This window comes from Cebus imitator, unplaced genomic scaffold, assembly GCF_001604975.1.
Source record: "Cebus imitator isolate Cc_AM_T3 unplaced genomic scaffold, Cebus_imitator-1.0 Scaffold24, whole genome shotgun sequence".
NCBI classification, from domain to species: domain Eukaryota; kingdom Metazoa; phylum Chordata; class Mammalia; order Primates; family Cebidae; genus Cebus; species Cebus imitator.
The window spans coordinates 802,096-814,585 of NW_016107339.1; the positions used below are offsets into that span (position 1 = coordinate 802,096).

Here is a 12,490-nt window from a genome sequence, read left to right on the forward strand (position 1 = left end):
AACATACTTGATTACGTTGACTGCCAATTCTAAGGAAACAATCTATTTTTCACATTTGTATTGTTACTACAGAGTCTTTACTTTTACGTTTTTCAAATTTGTGTGGATATAAACAGTATTTTTATTTATATCACCGTCATTTCCCTTTCCTAATGAAAGACCTTTATCTCCCTAAGGTTATGACCACTTGTCTATAATTTCTTGCTTATTAATTTTAATATACGTAAGTGGGAATGTGCAGTATTCAGTATTCTGTTATTCTGCAATTTAAAAATGAGGCAGGCACGTACTGTAGAGGTTACACCTATTAAAAAATAGATACTAATGGCGTGTCTCTTTCTGAATATGCTCACACTTCCTTTTCTTGGGTGTGTGCTTTCCCTTTTCCAGTAAATTACCATACTTTCACTAAAAAAAAAAAGTATCAACTATGGTTTCTAAAATACACTTAAATATATTTAAAATTAACCTCATTAAAATTTTTGGTTTACAAAATAATCTTATACAGTATGTTAAAAAGCGTAAATGACTGTGTATTATGATGGTTAGTGACATGTAAGTGCTGATACACATATTCTTTCAAGTTTGAAGTACCGCACCTGAGAACTGGGCTAATGGGCAGTTCCTTAGTTTGGTTCAACTGGAATAAAATTATAAAAGGTGTATTTTCCTTTATGTTACAGATATATAACTATATCCAAAAGGTCAGATAACACCGAATTCAGTTAATATTGCAATAGTTAATATCAAATTCTAGCCAACTTCTAGTATTATGAAAGTATGTCTAATCTTAGAGAAAACCTGTTCTAACAAAGTTATCTTAAGAAAAAGGGAAGGAACTATAAAGAAACAGACGGTTAGAGAGCTAGTAAATATTCTTCTTTTGTAGGTTAGGGACTGAGATTCAGTCCTGATAAGTAACTTGCTTAAGCCTTGTGCCGATGGTGAATCCAGGACTGATTGCTGAGCCTGACTTCTGTTTCAGGCTCTTTTGAACATGCCCTTGTTCTCTCATCTTATGACCGAATCGTGTCATTTATTCACTAAATTTTAACTCTAATTTGGAAAATTATCAACTAATAAAACTGTTTTTCTCTTCAGCACAACTCCCTGGTCTTTAAAAATGAGTGTTATAAGAACAGGATACAGTCCCTAACATTAGAGCACTGTCATAGGTTCCTTAAGATCAGAACTTTATACAGGAAAAAGTTCCCTTTACATCTAGTTTGATTTGGCTAGAAAAAGCTGCTATAAAAGTCATAGCTTTAAAGCCTTTTTACTCTATAACATAATGACATCCTATGTTGTAAAACAGTTTTTATCATCTGACATTTTCTTCAGATAGTTTTCCTGCTTTAGCTGTCTTATAGGAGCTTCCAAAGACTTCAGTCTACCTATAGTTTGTTGTTTGTGGCTCAAGAAGAGTTATCTTTGAATGTAGCTTAGAAACTTTCTGCCAAAAATGTTCTTTCTTTATGTCTTGTCTGCAGTAAGAATGTTCAATTTGTGGCCAAGTGTGCAGTGGTTAATGTCTGTAATCCCAGCACTTTGGGAGGCTGAAACAGGAGGATCACTTGAGACCAGGAATTCAAGACCAGCCTGGGCAACATAGCAAGATCCAGTCTCTACAACAAGTTACAAAGTAGCTGGACATGGTGGTGTGCCTGTAGTCCTGGCTACTCAGGAGGCTGAGTCAGGAGGACCACTTGAGCCCAGGAATTCAAGATTGCTAATGTGAGCTATGATCGTGCCACTGCACTCCATCCTGTGTGGCAGAGCAAGACCCTGTCTGTCTGTCTCTCTCTCTTTTTTTTTTTTTTTAAAGAAAATGTTTCATAGATTTATGTTTTTATATAAGGAGTCTTCAATGTCTATGTCTTCCATTTCCGTGGGTTCTTTTTGGGTAGATATAAAAGAATTAACTACAGGTTTAGAAAAATGACAATAATAGATTCTTTATTTGTGTTTAATTCTTCAACTGTTTGATTAATTGTGGTAACTAAGAATGAATTATTCTGTGCTGACTTGATTTTCATGGAATTATTTGTAAAGTTTGGATTAGCAAGATGATTAGTAGTTATTTCAAGCACTTCTTCAGTTTCTAAAGACTGTAGAATACCTTCTGAATTTGAAGTTATCCAAGTAATAGTTGTAGAATTTAGATACTCAAAAGATTTGTGAAAACCACCTATATCCATATTTTAGTTAACTGATGTTTCAAAGATATATTCTGGTTTCCTAGTTAATCTTGTTTAACTAGTAGTTTAAGAGTTTCCTAGTTAATCTTGTTTAACTAGTTTAAGAGCTAACATATATTTTGACTTGAACCCAGGAGGCAGAGGTTGCAGTGAGCCGAGATTTCGCCACTGCCCTTCAGCCTGGGCAAGTGAGCAAGACTGTGTCTCAAAAAGAAAGAAAGAAAGAAAAGAGGAAAAGAAAAGAGTTAACATGTGTTTTGTATACTTCTTGGTGTTGGAAGCTGGTGGCTTCACCAAGGCAGATGAATCAAGCAATTGCGTGTTCAGGGAGCACATCTGTGTTTTCTTTGCCTGATTTAATACAAGTGATTTTTCTAATTTGGCTTTTAGGCGTACTTTTTTCTCATCATACAATTTTTTCTTCTGGAATTTTTTTTTTTTTTTTTTTTTTTTTTTTTTTTTTTTTTTTTTTTTTTTTTTTTTTTTTTTTTTTTTAGAAGGGTCTTTTTCTGGATTGTCTTTAGGCAAAGGAAAAATTGTTGGAACTACACGTCGTTTTAAATACCAAATTCCCCAACTGATGTCAAGAGAGTCGGGAGTGAAATGGTCACTACGTAGTAACTGGTATTTGCCTGAAACCCATCAATCTTGCTTTACATTTTTTCACCGTTTTCAAGTTTTTCTTTGTCATTTAGGAGAAATGGGTAAAAACTCAGCTTCTGATCTTTATTTTTTTTTGTCCCTGGTGATTCTTAGAGTAAATCACTGTATAGCTGAGTATCACTTCTATGAGGTCCTGGGAGACCAGGGCCAGCAAGAGGTGCAAGCCAGCTGTTCTTTCATTTCAGAATTTTACAGGACAAAATTATTGGGACTTTTGGGGGGTTATTTTGAGCCAAGTTTAGGTAAACTACAAAGAAAGTTAATGCAAACTCTTAAAAATTTTAGTGCCCACAAGTCAGAAAATTACAGGGTTAAAATCCAACTGTGGTACTACCTTTGAGGAATTTTTTAGTTGCATTTGTTCTCCTCTTCTGTTTCTAATTTCCCCCCCTCTCGCATACAAAATGAGAACTGGGAAGAGATGGGAAGAACTGGAGAAAGCTAGATGATATCTGGCTTTCTCAGCAGTGTATGGTCATTAGGGACTCACTCCAGTCTCCAGAGGGTGCTCCTTGCCGTAGAGTAGGGGCTGGACCTTGGACTGGTTGAAATGAATGGCGCCTCAGGTTTGGCCGTAACGGAACTAGATCAGCTTCTTACACTCTCGTTTTCTACTCTTGCCTTTCATTTGTATAGTGAGTGTACTTTACACATGTTATTTGCTCTTCAGTTCAAGTCCATGAGGTAGCCTAAGGATACAATGTCATCTGGAGTTTGCAAAAAGGAAGGTCTAGGAGATGTCTCTCAGTGGCAAAGGGAAGCTCTAGCTCAGAATTCCTAGGCTAAAGGACCCCCTGCTGCTATTCTTGGAGTGGGCAGAAAATGGAACACTCACCCAGAAATGTCCTTTTGGTTTTGGGCATTATATTTCCTCTGGAAGACTTACTGAATGACCATTTATGATGTTTATGCTTCTTACTGGGGACTCTATAAGTAGCCTGAGATTGGGCTCATGGAGGAAACTGAACTCTGATTTGAATTACATTGGACTGTTTGTGTTTGAGTTTTTTTCATTTTATTCTTAAGAATCGAAAGAATAACCAGTCTGAGTAACCCTAGAAACGTCAAGGAGATAAGAGTAGAAATATTGTAATGCAGTAAGGATTGTTCAGGCAAGACACATTTTACTGGAGGTTATTCCATGCTTGGCTTCTATAGACTCTTGGCCTACTGAGAAAGATATGCTCTGTTCATCAGTTTGTTGGAAGAGTTTGGCAGTGAAAGAATTTCTTAAATTACTAATTCTCATGCATTCATTTGTTCATTTGGAAATATGCCAGACCCTGGGCCAGATCCTGGGGTTACAGCATTGAAAATGATCCATAAGCCCCATCCTCAGATTTTAATGGGACTCTGATCAGAAGACTTTATGCACCTAATTGATTTTGAAAAACTTTCTAATTCTTTTTCCATTGGACCAGTTTGCTTTTAGAAGCCTGTGTCTTTTCCTACAGTATCTTATGTGTTTGTTGCCTTTTTGTTTACAAAGTACCAGATAATACAATAGATTATTACTTGATTCTCACAGCCATTCTGGGAGGGACATGTAGGGATTTTAATTCCTATTTCACACATGAGGGGATTAAGACTCAAAGATTTAGATAGGATGACCCTGCTTCCTAATTTGCCTGAAATAGTCCTGGTTTATGCCTCTTGTTCCTGGTGTAATTGTCAATAGCACTTGCTTTCACTCTCCAAAGTATTCTGTCTTGAATGATAAATTGTATCGTTATCCTAAGTTTAAAGGACTTTCTCAAGTAAGTGTAGAAATTCAGTCCTTGAACTCAGATCTTTAATAATAAAATTAGCTTTCCTTTATGTTATAGCAGAATATGACCCTTGGTTTAGATAGACAGGGTTTAACTGAGCAATGTGTTACTAGGCATGGGAAAGGATGGAGATGCTGATGGCAGTGTGGTTAGTTAATAAAGTCAAATGCCTGGGCCCCTAGGGCAGACCCCTTTTGGGATCCTACGGTTTCTGGTGCTGATTTTCCAGTGCTTATAATCTGCTTGTGGTCCTTCCGAGGCCTGGGTTTGAATGGGATGGGCTGCTTCGCTGCAGAGTGGACTGTGTCCCGAGGCTAACCTTTACATTCTCTGCTGGTCATCACCTGTGCATTTCAAAGAGATTGTGCTAGAGTGATCACCCTCAGTCTGAGGTAGGGGGCATCTTTTCAACATGCAATGTTTCTCAACAGTTGTACCTGTAATTTGCTTTGGTTATTACACCTTGATGGTCACAGAACCTTTTAGAGATTATCCAGCCTGGGATGAGCAGTGCTTGGCACTCCTGGCTTCACCACTGTCAGCAATGACAAAGCAGAGGGGGTGGAGAGAAACCTCAGGCACTCACTGCCTGGAGGTAGTTGAAGTGTATATTGCGGTAGGGGTTGACTGGACCACAGCTCTTGGAAAAACTCCCAAAGAAGTGCAGTCTGATGGCCCTGGCAGCTGGCCCCTGGCCCTTAGGGTGTGTAACCAACTGCTATGAGTTGAAGGCTACAAAGAGGCCCAGTTTAGCAGCTCTATAATCACAGCGTTTTCCACGGTGCTGGAGAAAAAATGAGTTCTGTTTTGGCTGTGTTAAGTTTGAAATGGAAATTCAAACAGGCTGTTGGACATGTGAGTTTAGAGTTCACTGCTGGAGATGAAAAGTTGAGGCCACATAGAGAGTAAGGGAAGAGGACCCAGGACTCAGCCCAGGAATGTGTCAACAATTAAAGGCCAAGCAGAAGAGCAAGGGCCAGCAAAGGAGATGGAGAAGGAGTGGCCAGCCAGACAGGAAGGAAATCAGCAGAGTGTTCTTGGAGCCAGGAGGAAGTGTTTCAACAAGGAGGAGGGGGCCCACCTTGCCGAATTCTGCTGAAAGTTCATCATTGAATTTACCACAGTGGGTAGCGGGTGACCAGAATGACTGGCTTTAGTACATTACTGAGAGTGAAAGCCTGATCAGATTGTGTTGAGGAGAGAATAGGAGATGAGAATGTGGAGACAGGACCATTTATAACTCTTGAAATGTTTTAATGTGAGTGGGAGCAAAGAAATGGGGTGAACGCTGGATTAAAGGAGAGGCTTGTTTTTTTGTTGTGGTGTATTTTGAAAAGCAGCAAAGAACACAAGTGCCTGGATTTAAATCCTTGCTTTGTCCCTTACTGGCTCTGGGACCTCAGTTTTCTCATATGTAAAATGGGGATATAATTATATTGGCTTTCTAGATTGTTGTGAAGACTGACTGAATGAATGTATGTAAAGTGCCTGGCATATGGTAAGGATGTCTATAGCGTTTGCTGCTGTTGATGTTACATGTTATATGAGGTGGGAGATCCTAGAGCTCGTGTGTTCTGATGGGGAGGGTGGAGAGGGTATGATGTAGGAGAGAGGATAGTTGCTGGAGGGAAGCCTTGAGAAGGCAGAGAGGGGACCAGCCCAGGTAGACAAGTTAACCTTTGGTAGGAGTAAAGCGAGTTTACCTGCCATTCTAGGGCATAGTGTTAACCAGCATAAGCCATTTAAGAAGTTAAATGTGTGGTTGTTTTTATTAGTAAATCACTTGAGTAAAATCTGCTTCTAGTCAGATTCCTACACATCAAATTGATACTCTGCTACCATTTAAATAATGCCTTTGGGTTTTAGTGTCTTTATGTGTAAAATGACATATGAATCTTGATAGCGACTAAAATTTCCTTCAACTCTGACATTCTCTGAACGATAACTTCATTTTTGTTTTAAGTTATCTCTAGTCATGGCTTTGCCTAAGTTTTTAAGCCAGAAGATGAATGAACAGGCGTGAACGGGGAAAGCTAGCCAGGTTTTGAAAGAAATATCTATTTCCTGTACAGAGACTTTTGTACCAGCAGTAACATCAAAATATCCTATATAAAACCAGCTTTTTAAATAAGTGTGATGGAATTTCCTTTTAGATGCTGACTCTGCCTAAGCATTAAACACGTGTACTAGTAAAGTTGGCAAATGTGTTGTTATTTTACTGAACACTGGAAGACCATAAATGTTGTTTTATGGAAAATTTCATTTCCTGCCATGTGTTTTAACTTAGGACATGGATAGTTGAGGTTTCAGTTGTGAAATCTTTTGATCCATTAAGTATAAGAGCAAGTACAAATGCTAAAATACATAGTTTCTCCACTATGTTTTGTCTATCCAGTAAAAGAATGGCATATAACAAAGGGCCACAGTTACAGTCCTAATTATATGAACTAACTTTGGAGTAAAATAAATATGTGGCCTTCAAAAAGATTTCATTAATGTTTTTAATCCACATTGCTAGAAATCTTTACATAGTATACAGCATTTGTGTTAAGCAAAACAAAATAGTAAAGGGAGGCATGTCTTTAAAAATAATGAATTGTGTCAAGTATTCTGTGTTCCAGATACAGATATAACAGTTTTGTCCAGGTTGTTAGGATAAATAGCAATAGGTACATTACTGTTCATATTATAAGTTGAGTATTACTAATGCAAAAATCTGAAATCCGAAGTGCTCCAAAATTGCAAAACGTTTTGAACACTGACATGACACTCAAAGGAAATGTTCACTGGAGCATTTTGGATTTCAGATTTTCACATTAGAGATGTTCAACCTGTAAGTATAATGCAAATATTCCAAAACTGGGAAAAAAAAAATTGAAATCCTAAACACTTCTGGTCCAAGCATTTCAGATAAGGGATACTCAGCCTGTGATACCAGTAATTGGTCATAGACGCACCATCCAAATGAAAATACGGCTTAGTAGAAAGTATAGCTTTTGTTTCCTCCTTCATCGAATTTTACATTTGGACATTAGGAAATGACTAATGCTTCCGTATCACATAGTCTAGCACTTGATCGTGAAACATTCTTGGGTGTCTCAGCTGAAATTCTGCTCCCTATCTAGTTTTGTTAAGGAATTTAACACATGCCAGTTGAACTGTCAGAAATAAAATAATCTAGCTTTACACTGCATTTTAACAGATTGTTATATCAAAAAAAGGTAAATGTTTATAAAATAACATTTCTTTCTTTTTTTTTTTTTTCTTTCTTGAGACAGGGTCTCACTCTGTTGCCCAGGCTGGAGTGCAGTGCCACCACCTTGGCTCACTGCAGTCTTGACATCCAGGCTCATATGGTCTTCCCTCCTCAGCCTTCCAAGTAGCTGGGAGTACAGGTGTGTGCCACCATGCCTGGCTAATTTTTGTAAATTTTCTTTTATTTTTTTTTGTAGAGGTGTAGGGTTTTGTTTTGCTGTGTTGTCCAGGATGGTCTCAGACTCCTGGGCTCAAGCTATCCGCCTGCCTCAGCCTCCCAAAATACTTCTGTAAATGTAATAAAAGGGGGAAAACGAAGTAAGAGAGACCTCTGATGATTCTCATTATTTGTCTTTGTAATAAGATATTTTAAAAAGAATGTGTGGCAAACAAAAGAAAATAACAATTCTGCTAAATAAACCTCTGCTCTCCCTGACCTCTGCCATACTTATGAACACGTATGGGGATTTTCTGTAGTGTTCTCTTCCCCTACGCACACAGCTTAAAAAACATGCTCCCAAGTTTCTACCAGTCTTTCTTCTGGAAAACAATTTTAAATGACCTTAGGTTCAAGTTTTTATTCATTCTGCAAATACTTACTGAGCCTTACTAAGTGTTGGTTTCTGTGCTTCATGCAACGAGTTGACTAATAACGTGCGGAATGTGGTCAGAAAGGCAAAAACATATTGATAGAGTTGAGAGTATGAAGAGAAGAAGGTAGATCTCAGGCAGGGGATGTTACTTGAGCAGGGCCTAGAAGGGTGAGCAGAAGGTTGGTAGACAGCGTGGCTCATGCTGAATGACCTCGGCAGAGTTTGGGGGAATGGGCAAGTGTTAGGTACCTTTGAGGACCAGCAGGTTGTCTAATGTGGCTGAAAAACCACGAGCACAGTGATCCAGGAGGAGTCCCAAGTTGGTGTAAGTTAAACAGAACTTTTAGCTTTTTTTTTTTTTTTTTGGTATTTCAGTAGTAGAGAGCCACTTAAGGCTTTTCAGCTGGGGAGTAACTCAGTAAGGTTGGAAATTAGGAATATTTGCCTTGGCTGCTTTGAGAGACACAAGGAAGAGACCAAAGTAGTAGTTCAAGTGAGAAGAAAGAAATTTTCAGCTCAGGGAGATGGCAGGTAGGGAAGGGAATGAAAAAACATGAGCCAAATTTATGGAATTTGGCTGTATTAGGGATAGTATACCAGAAAGAATCAAAGTTTGTGTTTTTGTGTATCAACCGAAAATGTAATTGAATTTGTTGAGTCCAACCTGCATCCGGAATTGAATATCTGGTAATGGAAAGAAGCTGGTTTTGCAAGGTTCTTTGAGGGCATGTGCAGCCTTCTCTGTCTCTGCATACCCTGTTCCGCAGTTTCTGACACCATGCTCAAGTGTTCGTGGAAGGAATGAATTTGGTGAATTTCGTTGAATGGCATAAGTGAGTTTACCACTGGGACAGAACCATCAGATGATTTAGGGAGGATCAAGCTAACCTGGATTTGAATCCTGACTTGGCAATTCCTAGCTCAGTGATCTTGAGCAAGTAACTGAATCTTTTGGTTTCCTCATCTGCAAGATGAAGGATAACACTATCTCTTGGGATATAATATGATTATTCCTTATCAACTGAATGAATGAATGCACACACATAAAATATTTAACGTAGCATCTGGTATATATCTGAGATAAATGCTCCTCAGGCATTGGTTGTTGTTACTTATGGGGAGTGTGGATGTCAGCTTGTGATTGGCAGAAAAGTATTGATGAGTTGTAAGCAGAGGGTGGGAGGAGAGTAGTAGCCTATGTGTCCTTGAGGGCCTCAACCTGGAGTGGGAGAGGGAGTAGGAGTGAGGCAGTTTAGGGAAAGCTCCTACGGAAGAAGTGAGAGAAGGAAGGGTAAAGGAGAAAGCCCAGGTCAGCGATAATGGGAGGGGACTTGAAAAGTTCAATGTCAGCTGTCCCAGACAAGGAGAAGGAGTCAGGGTGGAAAGTACCAAGTTAAGAGAGGTCAGGGAGGGTGAGAACTGAGACTGGACACTGAGTTTGGCTGTTCAGAAAGACCCCAACCAACTGTCAAAGGAGAAGTTTCAGGAGAGCAGAAGCTAGGTTACATGTGGTCAAGGAGAGCATCAAGGAAAAAAGGAAAGATTCTGTGGGCTAAGGAGGAGCTCATTGCCTCAGTAGAGGAAGGGACAAAAGGCGAGATTTCTAAAATATATTCAAGACAGTTTGACTTTTAAGTTTGCACTGGTACAAATATGTACAAACCCACCACACTGTACAGTTTCTTGTTGTCCATGTGAGCAGTCTCTCTGAGGTCTTCAGTGCTCAGTCTTTGAGGTCCCAGTGCAAAAACATTAGAATGGTGGTATATATATTTATAAATAAAGTGTAATATATAATGTAAACAATCAATTGTAGTTAATACAATAAATGCAATCATGTGTTGCTTAATGCTTAATCAGTTAGATCATATGTGCTGATAAGGCCCAGGGGTCATATTTCAGTTCTTATCTCCTCTGTCAGTTTCCTGCAGTGAAGCTGTGGATTGGAAGGGCAGCAGGCCAAGTAGGAATCGGGGCTCATCACCACGATGTCATCACTGATGGCCCAGTCAGTACTCAGTCCACACTTGGCTGACTAGAGCATGCCTCCTGAGGAGAAGTAAGGCCAGAGCATTTTCACAGAGTGGAAGGAATTCCTGGTCCTAGTGTGTCTGACTTTCTACCAGATGACATAAGCTCTGATGCTAGAAAGCAGCTTTGAGCCCTACTGAGAGAGAGAGAGAGAGGACACCAGGAAGAAACATTAGAGGAGCAAGATTAGAGAAACAAGACTTGACCTCTGCCCTTGAGCAGGGCTGCCACACTGCAGCTAGGTAACCTCCTTACCACCTCCACGACCATGTGTGGCAGCCCTGACTCTCAGAGGACTGCACGTACACAGCACTGTATTCCTTGACATCTTTTTTCAAACTGTGGCCTTCCCCATTGCTTATCTGGTGAGCATTGTGTGTCATTAGGTAATAGTCATTGTGCAAACATCATAGAGTGTACTTACACAAACCTGAAGGGGCTGGCCTAATACACACTTAGGCTAAATGGTATAGCCTATGGTTCCTAGGCGACAGACCTGTAAGCGTGTTACTGTACTGAATATTTCAGGTGTTTGTAACACAGTGATATTTGTGTATCTAAACATAGAAGAATAGTACAAATCTAGTTTATGGGATCACCGTCGTATATGTTCTTTGTCGTTGACCAAAATGTCATAGCACAGCACATGACTGTACATTATAACCAACACTTAATGAGTTCTGTGGGCCAGCAGTGTTATAAGTGCTTTCATTGGTATTATCTCATTTAATCCTTCCAGCAACCCTATGAGGTATAGGTGGTATTATTCTCATTTTGTAGCTGAGGAGGGCTAGGTAACTTGACCAGAGTCACACAGCTGGTAAATGGTAGAGCCAGGACTAAGTATACCAGGCGGTCCAGCTGCAGAGCCCATGCTGTCAACAGCCATATTCTGCTGCTTACTTTACTTTGTCGCTGAATTGCTTAGGATTGCAAATGGCATTAGATATAATCTTTGATGAAACAGGAATATTCTAAAGGGAGGAAAATTGAATATGAAGGAAAGGGCTGGTGGTTGCTGGTGGAGCAGTGTTTCAGAGAGAGTAGGCAGGACTAGGACCAAGAGTGCAGGTAGAGGGTCACTAATGGAAAATCATCCCACTTGATTTTTAGGAGAGGAGGGAAGAGAGGGTTGGTAAAAATAGGGAGAAAGAAAGAGGTTGGGGATTTTGTAGGAGGGAGAGAAAGGTAGATAATATTAGAAGGTACTTTGAGGTGGTGAGAGAGACCACCATCCATCATGAGAATTATCAAGTGGGTTTTTGAAAATGGTCTCCACGAATAGTTTGATGAGATCTAGTAGTCCTATGGAGTAGAAGGCCTGCGTGAGCTCGTGTTAGGATGGGACATGCATTGACCTTGACAGATTTCCAAAGCACCCTTTGGTAAAGCTGTGAAGGTCACACCTTCCAAGGCCAGGGCTGTATTTTGGTTAGTTGCTGATTTGCTGTCCCAAGTGGAGTAGACATAGAAGGTTGAAGTAAGAGTCATGTTGTCTTTTTTCTTTGCTTGTGAAGATGTCCCAGGCTTATAGGACAAAGACAAACAAAAAGCAGATGAAAGAATAAAGGCAGTAGAGACACTTTGAATTTGAGGGGCGTTGAGCCATGAATGGCACATTCCTGAATTGCTCCCTAGTCAAACCTATTCAAGGCCTTCTAGAAATCAGATACATTGTGTGAAATAGTGCTTTTCAAACAATCTGTAGGGAAGAGCCCTTTTTGTTGTTAAGGTTGTCAACTGTTTCCATTTTATAAAACATTGTATGATAAATGAATTCAAAAATTGATTAAAAACAAAGACATAAAGAGTGCAAACCCAATTTGTTTCCTATTACTAGATTCAACAGACACAAGATTGTTCTGTGAAATTATTAGAGTTTCTAAGTGCCTGCTTTTAATTTCTGAAATTAGTTCTTCATGGACTCCTTACATACTCAGAAGGAACAATGGACCTCACTTTGCCCAGTACTGATGGAGAA

General features: G+C 39.4%; 1 protein-coding gene across 5 annotated transcripts in view; it reads left to right on the forward strand.

The window, feature by feature from the left end:
* The window catches only part of OXNAD1 (oxidoreductase NAD binding domain containing 1), a 59,032-nt gene that overhangs the window by 23,629 nt on the left and 22,913 nt on the right, over positions 1-12,490 (forward strand). The window lies entirely within an intron of this gene.